This window comes from Triticum aestivum, chromosome 6A, assembly GCF_018294505.1.
Source record: "Triticum aestivum cultivar Chinese Spring chromosome 6A, IWGSC CS RefSeq v2.1, whole genome shotgun sequence".
NCBI lineage: Eukaryota > Viridiplantae > Streptophyta > Magnoliopsida > Poales > Poaceae > Triticum > Triticum aestivum.
The window spans coordinates 477,930,377-477,941,691 of NC_057809.1; the positions used below are offsets into that span (position 1 = coordinate 477,930,377).

The 11,315-nt window shown below is 47.2% G+C and overlaps 1 long non-coding RNA gene across 1 annotated transcript; it reads right to left on the reverse strand.

Annotated features, from left to right (window-relative positions):
• Window positions 1-619: 619 nt before the first annotated feature.
• LOC123130788 (uncharacterized) lies at window positions 620-2,361 on the reverse strand. Its single transcript, XR_006464011.1, has 4 exons — window positions 2,122-2,361; window positions 1,401-2,034; window positions 1,136-1,325; window positions 620-1,023 (listed from the first exon to the last, which is right to left on the reverse strand). It is a non-coding gene; the product is annotated as an uncharacterized lncRNA (long non-coding RNA).
• Window positions 2,362-11,315: the final 8,954 nt, after the last annotated feature.

Consider the following 11,315-nt stretch of genomic DNA (forward strand, 5'->3'; position numbering starts at 1 on the left):
TGAATACTATAATGGCCGAAAGTAGCAGGAGCATCAGCATTACATATCTCGGGTAAGTTCTTTTAACAATATCAAAGGACAATAGGCGTAATATAACCACGGGTATTTAGCCTCATTGACGAATTGGTCAAGACATTAAGAAGACTAACTGAGCATACACATGTTTTACTTGAGCGAAATGTGTGGAAATTTTGAACAAATAACTTGTTTAATTGTACTTCTCAATACGTCACATCAAGTGCATAAAAGCAGGTAGTAGTGAGTGCATGTTATAGAAATTAAAAGGCTACATACGGGTACTCTTCAGGGCATCCATGTTGGATCATCTTCCATAGGTAGATGATAGAAATATGCTCCAGTGCCTACACGTATGCATAGCACAAATGAAACATTTGAAGTGCACCGTTAAATAGGTCGAACATTGAAATTATAAGATGTTTTATGTTGGCGCATCATATGTTTTTTACGGTGTTTCCAAATCAAGTACTACCAAAATTGTATGTAGTTTACATGACACTGAGGTAACTGATAGATCAAGAGATGTATACAGAAGAAAAGGGGAAAGGGCATCAAAAGAAAGTAGAAGTCACATCATCCAGGAATTCTCAAGTGCTACCTTTTACCACTATTTTTTCAAATATTGCGGACCCTAGAGAACATGTCATCCTCCAACTTTCAGACTGCACTTCCATTTGCGACTAATGGCAGCAATTAGATGTCAAATTATCTAAATGCACACATGTGTAAAGTGAAGACCCCAGCGGACCTGAATTCATCTAGTGACAATAAAGATATAAAATCTGTAAGATAGTAATGTTGAATTACATCAGCCGTAGAAACAGACTTTCAATTAGTCTGATTGTTAGGACAAACATCAACAAACATGTGTCTATGAAGATAAGTACTTTCAAATTTCCAACTTATAAGATAAAAGAAAACAGTGATGGTGTCACATGCAAAATTTTCATTGGCTTCAAACTGCAGTCAGTGCATCTACTCCTTGGATCCCTAAAACATCATGACCTAGAAACATTGAGAAAATTACTGCTATAATTCAGGAACACTTAATCAGAATGTTATATACCTAACATAACATGATTCTTTTTTTTGGACACGTCATAGTGTTGATGCTTACCCTGCTTTTGAGGTGAGGGGTTTACTTTTAACTTAGCCCATGATCAAAATCGTCCTTGCTGAAGTCATCAACCGTCGCTAGCTCTTGGTCATTCTGCTGGACTGGATCATGGTCTTTTTATGTGGATTGGAGCACTGATGGAGATTATGAGTCGATGATAGACATGGAGATGGGATGGAGCAAGGTAGAGCTGTAATATGTCCTTCCAAAATTAATCCAAAAACAATTACGTACAAAATAATAAACGCTTAGGATGCGTGATTACCTGAGGTGAGTGCTGCTGCTGTCGCTACTGTTTTCGGCAAGAGGGCATCACATCAGCGCCAGAGCAGTCACGCACTTACTAATTATTTATCGTCTCCGCTAGCCAGATGTTTTCATCATAGTCTAGATAGTCCCAATAAAATTAGACACAACACGTGCAGGCTGCAGCAGTAGATGTTTGCACAGTGGTGCCATCCAATTCTCCACAGGAAAAATACTTGCTATCTCCTCCATATAAGAACAATGAGGTTGGTAGGAGCCTGAATGCTAAGAGCTAAAATCATGCTACCTGCTCATCAGGATTAGCATGGTCTTCATCCACCATCTGGGACGGCACCAACCACAGTAGCTCCGTCCGTCTCCATATACACCACCCCTTGCCTCTCTTGGTTGAAGGATTGGGAAAACTATTATTGGGGAAGCCAAATCACAGCAAAGAGTCGAGGATCCAGTTAGGGTTAATCAGCAGAGAAAATAAGATCCACCTGTATAGGAATGGTTGACATTGGACGTGCTTTTCTGTATGCCACAGGAAGATCTATTTGTTGTTTTTGGAGGGATTGAGGACACTGATTTTACTTTGCCATCTCTATCATCTACTTCAATAATCCGCCACGATAAAGGAAATTGAATACCTAGGTAGCAGGCACGACTGGAATAACTGAATATAAATCTAAATCAACAAAAATAAATATAAAACAAATCAGTGCTAGAAGATGAACCTGATGTAGATGAAGAAAATAATATTACTGTGATAGGCTGAGCGCAGGAGATCCATGCCCCCACTTCCCGGTTGCAAACTGGGAGAGATACGGATCTGTTTCCATATGGAGAGAGAGAGGGGCGTCCATGCCCAAATTACTTGCTCCAATTCGAGAGAGACATGGATCTCTTTCCAAAATTGTTATATGAAGAGAGATATGGATCGCGAGAGGGAGATTGCGAGAGAGAATAGGACTGCTTCAGGTCGTTTTTTAACTGGGAAAGAAAGAAATGCTGGACATAGATATTTATGGTATTTTTTAACTAGGAAAGGCAAAAACGGTGGAGATAGATATTGACGGTACTTTTTTCCCGCAACTTGCATGAGTTAATCTAGACCGTAATAACTTGGTCCCATCATTAGATGTACGGCTCGTATTTTATAATTAACGTGAGAATTAATTGGGAGTCTGTAATTAGTATAGGTATAGATTAGATATGGAATTGGGTCCAAGGTTCTGAGGATGGAGTTTGAAAAAATGAAGGACCTCTCTGAAGAATTTTGAATCGGGCGATGAGAAGCCACGGTTCATGTGGTCAGTGAAGACAATCACTTCTCCGTCTTTTGGATTGGGGCGTTCTTCCTCTGGGTCAGGAGCACGATAAGACATGACAGTTTTTGAAGGCAGAAACCCAATGAGGAAGAACTCTTTTAACCGTTCCTCAGTTATGGATGAGGGGACCCAGTTACAGACGGTGGGTGTCTTTGACGGCTTGATGTGCAAGGAACTGAAAAAGAAATAACAACATGCTGGTTCAGTTTACGGTCAGGTTAACAGTTAAAGGTTGAAGATGTAAAACAAGTAATGGCGGCTTAACTAAGGGCTAATGACATATAAGGAAAGGAAAGCCGGAGCGGTAAGCCGCCATGACTACAGATTTTCTCAGAAAGCAGATTCAGCTAAGTGTTGGCATAAACAAGTTTTACCAAGCTGTCATTATTATTTTGGATCAAATGGCCGTTCTGAAAAGAAAAATGTTCTAGACCTAAAAATCTAGTACAAATGGGTTCGTCAGCTATAATGAAGCATCTATACAGGAAAAAGGGATCTACTGCTATAAAAATGGACGCAAAACAACTACTGCGCGAGTTATATCTCCTTTTTGGATCAAGAGAGGCTGCGGAGGAAGAACTGCCAGAAAGGTTCATGAGGAATAGTGAAGAACACCGATGACCTCGCAAAGCCCTAATGCAAATCTAAAAAGTTTGAGAAGGCAAGACTTACGGATGCGGATTTGCTGCGGAGGGTCATCGCCATTTATCTGGACAGTTCAGGGTGATGCAGCGGCCAAGCTCGAGGACGACGATGAGCATTGCGGCGGCGGCGGAGCTCGAGCAGTAGCGGAGATTATGAGAGGAAGAAGATGAAGAAGAGGGGAGAATGAGAAAAACTGGCCGCGTGCCTATTTATAAGGGCAGATGCGAACAGACAGGCACGAAAATCAAGGGAGGACCAAAATAATGTTTATCCAGCTAAACGAATGCCTCGATTCTCAGAAGACATTAATAGATAAAAGATCCGTTGAAGATGATGTCATAATAGGTTTTCATGTTTTCAGAAGATGACGTCATGGCGGATTATAGAGTTCTTTCAGACAAAGAAAGATGGGTTTCGTCTAAGTGTTGAAGATTGACAAAGAACAAAGTTCAAGTCAACCTTGGGGCCTAACGTTGGGGATATAGCTACCAGGTATGACCCGCCCAGGAGGGGCCGGGTCAACCCCAATGGCGGGTTACAAACAGAAGCCCATTAATATTCAAGATTATAGTAATCTAGACTTGTAAAAGGCCTAAGCCCAAGGGCGGCTTAAGGCCCAAATATTGTAAACCATCATATGTAAAGAAAGACATATAAAAGAAGTCACCAAGCCGGACACGTTTTATGAGCCGGCCGAGACTTTGTAGGCCGCCAGGCGCTAACCCGTGTATGTAAGGGGGCGACCTGGCGGCGGCTTAGGACAAAGACAAGAGATCGATAACCAAGCCGGCGAGTTGAGCCTCTTGCAGATCGAAACCCCAGCAATACCAATCCCAACTAGACGTAGGCTTTTACCTTCATCGTAAGGGGCCGAACTAGTATAAAAACTCTCTCGTGTCCTTTGTCCTGATTAACCCCTTTAAACTTCCTAGTGCGATGGCCCTACGACTAAGTCCTGGCTCTTGGACATCTACCGTGTTAACTCCACGACAGTTGGCACCCACCGTGGGGCCAGCGCACAGTGGATTTGAGTTCTTGAAGGGCAACTTCGAAGGGCTCAAGGGATACGCTGTGGGCCGGATGACCAAGAGTCGTCGCGGCAAGCTCTACATCGACGACGAAGGCTAGGGCCCCGAGGCTGGCTCAATCGAGTACGGGTACCGGGTCCCCTTCGGCGGAATTCATGTCTTCATCGACTGGATTGGTGAGTCAGGCCCAGAGCCGGACGTCCACACCGACCTCATCGAAATGGCTCAGCGCGCAACGACCGCCCGTGTTCAATCTGCCGTGAAGCATGCCTTTGTAGGCTGCATCCATGGCGGTGAATACTCTGAAGGATCGGTAGAGGGCGGTGAGATGGCTATCTGTTCTGATACCACATCATCAACAGGTGAGACGGACTCTCTGTATCAGTTACAAGGCGGCATGCTCATGGGCTGTTCTGATGGCAGTAGTATTCCGGACCCCTTTGAGCCTCCGAATTGGGCCGGAGTCTTCATGGCAGTGACACAGCCCGGACAGAACTCTATCGCAGCGACAGCAGCAATGACCGGGTCGGCTGCCGCCGGGTCAGGAGATCCTGCGTGCCCCCCGGCTCAGATTCTGATGGACCTCACGGATAAGCTGATGACTCTGTTAACCGCCGTGGTAGAGCCGGCGGATAAACCCCAGCACGACGCAGAGGTGGCACGCGTGCGGGAGGAGATGGTGCAAGCTAAGGAAAATCTAGCCGCGGAGGAAACCCGGATGGTGGCAGAGTGAGCGGCTTTGGATGCTCGTGCTCAACAGCTTCAAGCAGAGACTTTCCGGCTCTCGGTGGATCTTAACGCATCAAACGAGGTCATGAGGAGGAGGCATCAGAAAACTCAGTCACATCTACCTCTAACGCTTGATCCGAGGAACCTGTTCCATACTCCCGGGGCTGGGGGGAGGAACCCGTGGGAGGCAAACCGGATTACGACACCCGGTGCACCGGTTTAGCCATGCACCATGGGGCCACCTCGTATACATACCACTCCTCCTCATTATGTGCCAACACCTTCGGGTCACTTCTCCACCCCCCTAGAAAATCTCATTGCAGCGTCGGCTCGTTTGGCGGCTCTCCCAATGGAAGGTGACTCACCAGCAGCGATTGAAACCCGGAGGGTAAGAGAACTTCTTCAAACGGCTCTGGCCCAGCAGGATGCATACTCCTACAGTCAAGACATGATCCATTCAACTCATCTCCCAAGCTGGAGCCCGAGTTACAGTAGGCACATGGAGTCCGCAGAGATGTCAAGTAATGCTCAACGCTACCGGACGTTGATGACTTAAGTCACATTGTCCAACAGCTCAGAGAGTCAGCCAGGAAGCTCTGTACTAGGTTCTTAGTTAAAAAGAACCAAATTGTCGACTGTCCGGACGCGGAAGCCCTTGCGGCGTTCAAACACAGCGTCCGGGATGAATGGCTTGCACGCCACCACGGTCAAGAAGGACCTAGATTCATGACAGCCCTTACCGCTCTAATGACCCACTTTTGCGCGGGAGAAGACAGCTGGCTCGCTCGTAGAAGCAACATCGCCAGCGACTCGGGCACTTCCCAAATTCGAGACGGCAATGGCAAACCACGACGAAGCAAACACAACAGTCGCAATGATAATGAAAGATCACACGACACAGCGGTCAACGCAGGATTCATCAATCCAAAACCCGGTCAACGGAAAAAGCCATTCAAGGCGAACCGAGATGGACTATCCAACCTAGACAGGATACTGGACTGACCCTGCCAGATTCACGGCCACCCCGATAAACCAGCTAATCATACCAACAGAAGTTGTTGGGTCTTCAAGCAGGCCGGCAAGATCAATGCCGAACACAAGGGGAGGAGGCCGCCAGGCGATAGGGACAATAGAGATGTTCACCAACCAAATACCGGGGGTCAGAAGCAATTTGCCCCCAAGGATCGATCAACCATGGGGCGGAAATATCAGTTCAGCTTTCGCCGCCTACCTCATATATCCGGAAAATTTGTACCCCGCATACATCACTACACACTTAACATATCATGGGCATTGGCGGAAGCACAATACGGACAAGCCGGCAAGCATTCCCGTAACATTTTTTATCTACTTTCCTTTTTCTTTCTTCATTATCTCTTAAAAACAGGTGACGCAAAGGACAAACATCTAGACCGACTCCATCAGAGTTTGGATCCGTACACTCATCTAAGAGGCTACTTCCGTCAAGGATTCCCCTCGCCGAGGACAGGCGGCACAGACGTGTGACAGGAGGTCCAAAATAAACTTTTTGTAGACCACACTCTTTATTTCGAGCCTGTAATATGCCTTTTCCTCCGCCTTCGACCCCCGGCATGTCAAACAGACAGGGTTGAGGTCTTTTTATATATAAAGTAACCATTGGCATATCGCCCAGTTCCCAGTAAACATTATCCAAATTAATCATTCACGTCTTTTCACAAATGAATATGGCTCCTATGGTCGTTTAACACACATACCTTGGCATAACCTGCCAGGGGCTTGGTATGGGAACAAATGAGTTGCCAACAAAGTTCGAACAGCTTTACTGCGTACTTCGGCGTCGCAAGTTTGGCCTTATATGCATCAGCTCCAAATCATGTCTTGGGTCAATGGTTGGGTTGCCCGGCTCCTGTGCTTGCTACCTTACGTTCCGCTCTATCGACTAGGGTAGTAAAGGGATAACTACTGCGATTGTGCTTCAAGTTCATCTAGTCAAGCACCTCAGTAGAGAAAGCTGAAAACCAACTATCATGATGCTACGCGAGCTGGTCAACCACTCGATGACTTATCGGAATCTGTCGCGATTCCCTCCGTATCACATGAAGGACCTTTTTTTCGGGTCATATATGTAACACACCATATTGGAATAAGACATATACATACCAGGGGCTATATCATAGCCCCCCATAAAACTCCTATGGCTAAGTGAAAGTGTTAACGCCCTATAGTCTGATTGCCTGGTTCGTCGCATTATCACCTCCTTCATGGACCAAGACGTTGGATCAAGAGTGATTAAATGCTTTTCCGAACACCCGCGTACTTCCTATGAGGGGGCTGAAGCCGACGACTGGAAAACTTTCAGATCATATTAAAACGGCCGCACAGGAGGAACACAAGCTTTTGAGCAAAACATAAAAATAGATTAACTATAAAATTGTCTTTTACAATTCTCATACACCTCACTCAAACATTATGTCTTTCGAGCATTGACCCTCTATCAAGCGGGCGACCTCTAGGACATCTTCAAAATAATGCTCCGGTTTGTAATGGTCCTTGCCCTTGGGTGAACTCTTCACCGCAAAATCGATGGCCTTCATCTTCCCCCAGAATGTCTTGACTTGGGCAAAGGCCATCATTGCACCCTCAATGCACACCGACCGCTTCACAGCATTGATACGTGGCACCGCATCAACAAGTCGCTGCACCATGCCGAAGTAGCTATTCGGAATAGGCTCAGTTGGCCACAACCAGATTATGACGTTCTTCATGGCAGCGCTAGATATCCTATGAAGCTCGGCCCATAGGGACATCTGTTGTTTTAGCAATAGAGGGCGCTTCGACACGCCAAAGTGTGACCAGAAAAGCTTCTCCATTGCATACCCCTCTCGCGCCTGGTAAAACTGCGCCGCATCAGAAGAACTCTTCGGCAAGTCTAAAAACTCGTCCGTAGAACTCCACACTTGGTTAAGCTGAGCATAGTTTGGATCGCCGAACTTAGTCCGTAGAAAAAAGGGCTTGCCAGCCGCAATCTCCCCAGCTTGCCGGATCTCCTCACGGGCTGCTCTGGATTCAGACCGCACTTCTCTCGCCTCTCGTAAGGCCTTGTAAAGTTCAGCCGTTTTGGCTTCATTCTCTTTCTCAAGAAGTTCCCAGTGGCTAGCAGCATTTTTTAGTTCGAGCGCCATCGTGGATATCTTCTCCTCATCTTGGTGCCGAGCAGCTTGTTTGGCTTTTAACTCAGCCGATGCCTTTTTGGCAGCCGCATTACTAATCCGGGCATGCTCCTTGGCCCGGGCTAGCTCAGCTCGAAGGATCTCGACAGCGACAGCACCATCTGCAGATATGTACACCTTATTACACAATTCTTCGCATATTGCTTATATTTTAAACATATGCATAGTATAACTGCCCCAAAATCATACCTTGCGCCTCATCAAGTCGCCTGTTGATAAGCGCAATATGATTATCCGCCTCATCAATCTTATGTTGCAAATCTGCAACCTCTATAGTTCGGGTAGTCATCGGAGAAGTCACCGCCTGTGTTCCAATTAATCAGGTCAGTCCCTGAGCATTTCTTTTGATCCTCTGATCGCCTCCCTCGCGAAGCCAATCAGAGTCTCAGGGGCTACTATCTATACACAGGTGTATTTTGTGAATAAAACACAATTGCACATATTATAGCACAAACCTTGAAGCCTCTTAGTAGGCTCGCAAAGGCCTCATTCAATCTGCTCTTCGTGGACATGACCTTTTTAACCACCATGCATATCAAGGTACGGTGTTCCTCTGAGCCGGACGCCTGCTGCAACATGTCCGTCAAGATATTCGGTGCCTACAGGTCTCCGGAGGCTGCAGTAGGAGTACGGCCACCCTTTAAAGGGATCTGTTTATTCATATCCGGCTGTATACCGAATTGTTCGGGGCCTTCATTATTGGTCCCCGGGCCTAGGGCCACCTAAGTATCACCTTCGGGTAATGTCTTCATCATCCCTTGCACCACCTATTGGTCAGGGTAGACCCTCCGCGACGACACCTCGAAGTCATCCGCCCTATTGGGCGGAGAAGCTGGTGGAGGCGTCTCGCTTTCCATCATCTTGGGGAGAAGGTCTCCCGAAGAAGAGGATTGTTGTAGAAGACACCGTGCTGAGCTGCAAAAAACATATATTCCAGGCATTACAAGAAAAGAATGGGATATGTTTCAAACATCCTTGTTCACTTACGATTTGGCCTGAGGCTTGTCCTCGTCATGATACTGTGCTTCGACGTCCTCCAAGCCCGAGCCACTCAACAGAGGCATCTTGCCTCTCTTAGGAGCCTGTTTCTCCAAATCTTCGGAGGCGGCCCTTTTCTTCCCATGAGGGGAGGAGACAATGGCCCCCCTTCACTTTTGTATTCGGATGAGGGAATTTTGATTCCTCCGGACACAATGTCTGATGTACCCTTGGAATAGGGGCCATCTTTGGTTCTCCCACTCTCCGTCTCGCCCTCCTTCACAGACATCTGGTTTGGTGCCAGGGCCAGCATCCTTGTTAGAACAGGATTCGCGGGGCCTTCAAGAAGAGGGGCCGAACACATAATTAGTTCCGCCTTCTTTATCCAGCCCCGGGAGAAGGTAGCTTGCTTAGTACCATATTACGATATGCGTAATTACAAAGTGTTCGGGAGACAAGTGCTTACCGGGGTATCATGACGGTTGCTGCTAAGGCCAGCGTCCTCAGTAGTGTCCGACCAATGTTTTTGCTTCCCAAAAAACAACTTCCACATCTCTTCATGCATAGTGCCAAAGAAGTGTTGAAGGGTTCATGATCCTTCTAGATTAAGCTCCCACATACGGCGAGACCTGCGCTGGCATGGCAGGATCCGGCGAACTAGCATCACTTGAATCACGTTGACAAGATCGATGTCTCTCTCAAGGAGGGTTTGGATGCGGCTCTGTAGAGTCTGCACTTCATCAACTAATCCCCAGTCCAGCCCCTTGTTAATCCATGATGCAAGCTGTGGCGGAGGGCTAGAACGGAACACATGTATAGCTGCCCACTTGGTACTATGGAGTTCCGTGACATAAAACCACTCTCGCTGCCATTGGTTGGAGGTTTCGGTGAAAGAGCCTTTTGGCCAGGGAGTGTTGGTAAGTTTGCTCACTACAACACTACCGCACTCTGCCTGTTCCCCGTCAATTACCTTTGGCTTCACACTAAAGGTCTTGAGTCATAAGCCGAAGTGTGGGGGATTCGGAGGAAGGCCTTACATGTGATGATAAACGCCGAGACGTGGAGGAAGGAGTCTGGAGCTAGATCATGAAAATCTAGTCCGTAATAAAACATTAGCCCCCGGACGAAGGGGTGAAGAGCGAACCCTAGCCCTCAGAGGAAGTGGGAGATGAATATGACCCTCTCACCAGATCTGGGGGTCAGAATAAGCTGTCCTTGAGCAGGAAGCCTGTGGTGTATCTCCGCGGTCAAGTATCTGGCCTTCCGAAGCTTTGCAATATCCTCCTCTGTAACGGAGGAAGCTACCCATCGACCTTGAGGGCTGGGTTCAGACATAATGGGGAGGCTTGAAGCAATGAAGTCGAACCTTGGGCGCTAGAACTCGAGGTTGGGAAGGTTGAGGAGAAGTTTGGCATAAAAAGAAATCCCTTGGTTCCTCTATAAAGGCAGCGAGTATTGAACGCCTCCTCCTAAGCCTAAGAACATGCCTATTCCTAAGGAATCTTTCCCGCAGGATGGTTGGGTTACCCACGCTCGTATTGATGAAAATACCACAATAAGGGGACACGATCTCTGCTTCGACAAGATGTGCCAATAAAAACCATGCTCCGAAACATGGAATGGCGGGACGGGAAACGGTTCGAAATAATGACCGAGAAAGCGCGACGTCACATTACTAAAGTTGTCAGCAGATCAGATTCGTGAAATACTATACTCTCTACGGCTATGTGTTGCAGATCCGGACACATTTGTTTCGTCCGAAGACTATCTTGGAGTTCGGAAGGAGGAACCTGCCTTGCAATGCCGAAGACATATCTACGCGCCGGATACCTTGTCATTGAAGCCTGGTTCAGGGGCTACTGAGGGAGTCCTGGACTAAGGGGTCCTCAGGCGTACGGCCTGGTAGCCATGGGCCGGACTGATGGGCTGTGAAGATACGAAGACCGAAGACTGCACCCGTGTCCGGATGGTACTCTCCTTGGCGTGGAGGGAAAGATTGGCGACTAAA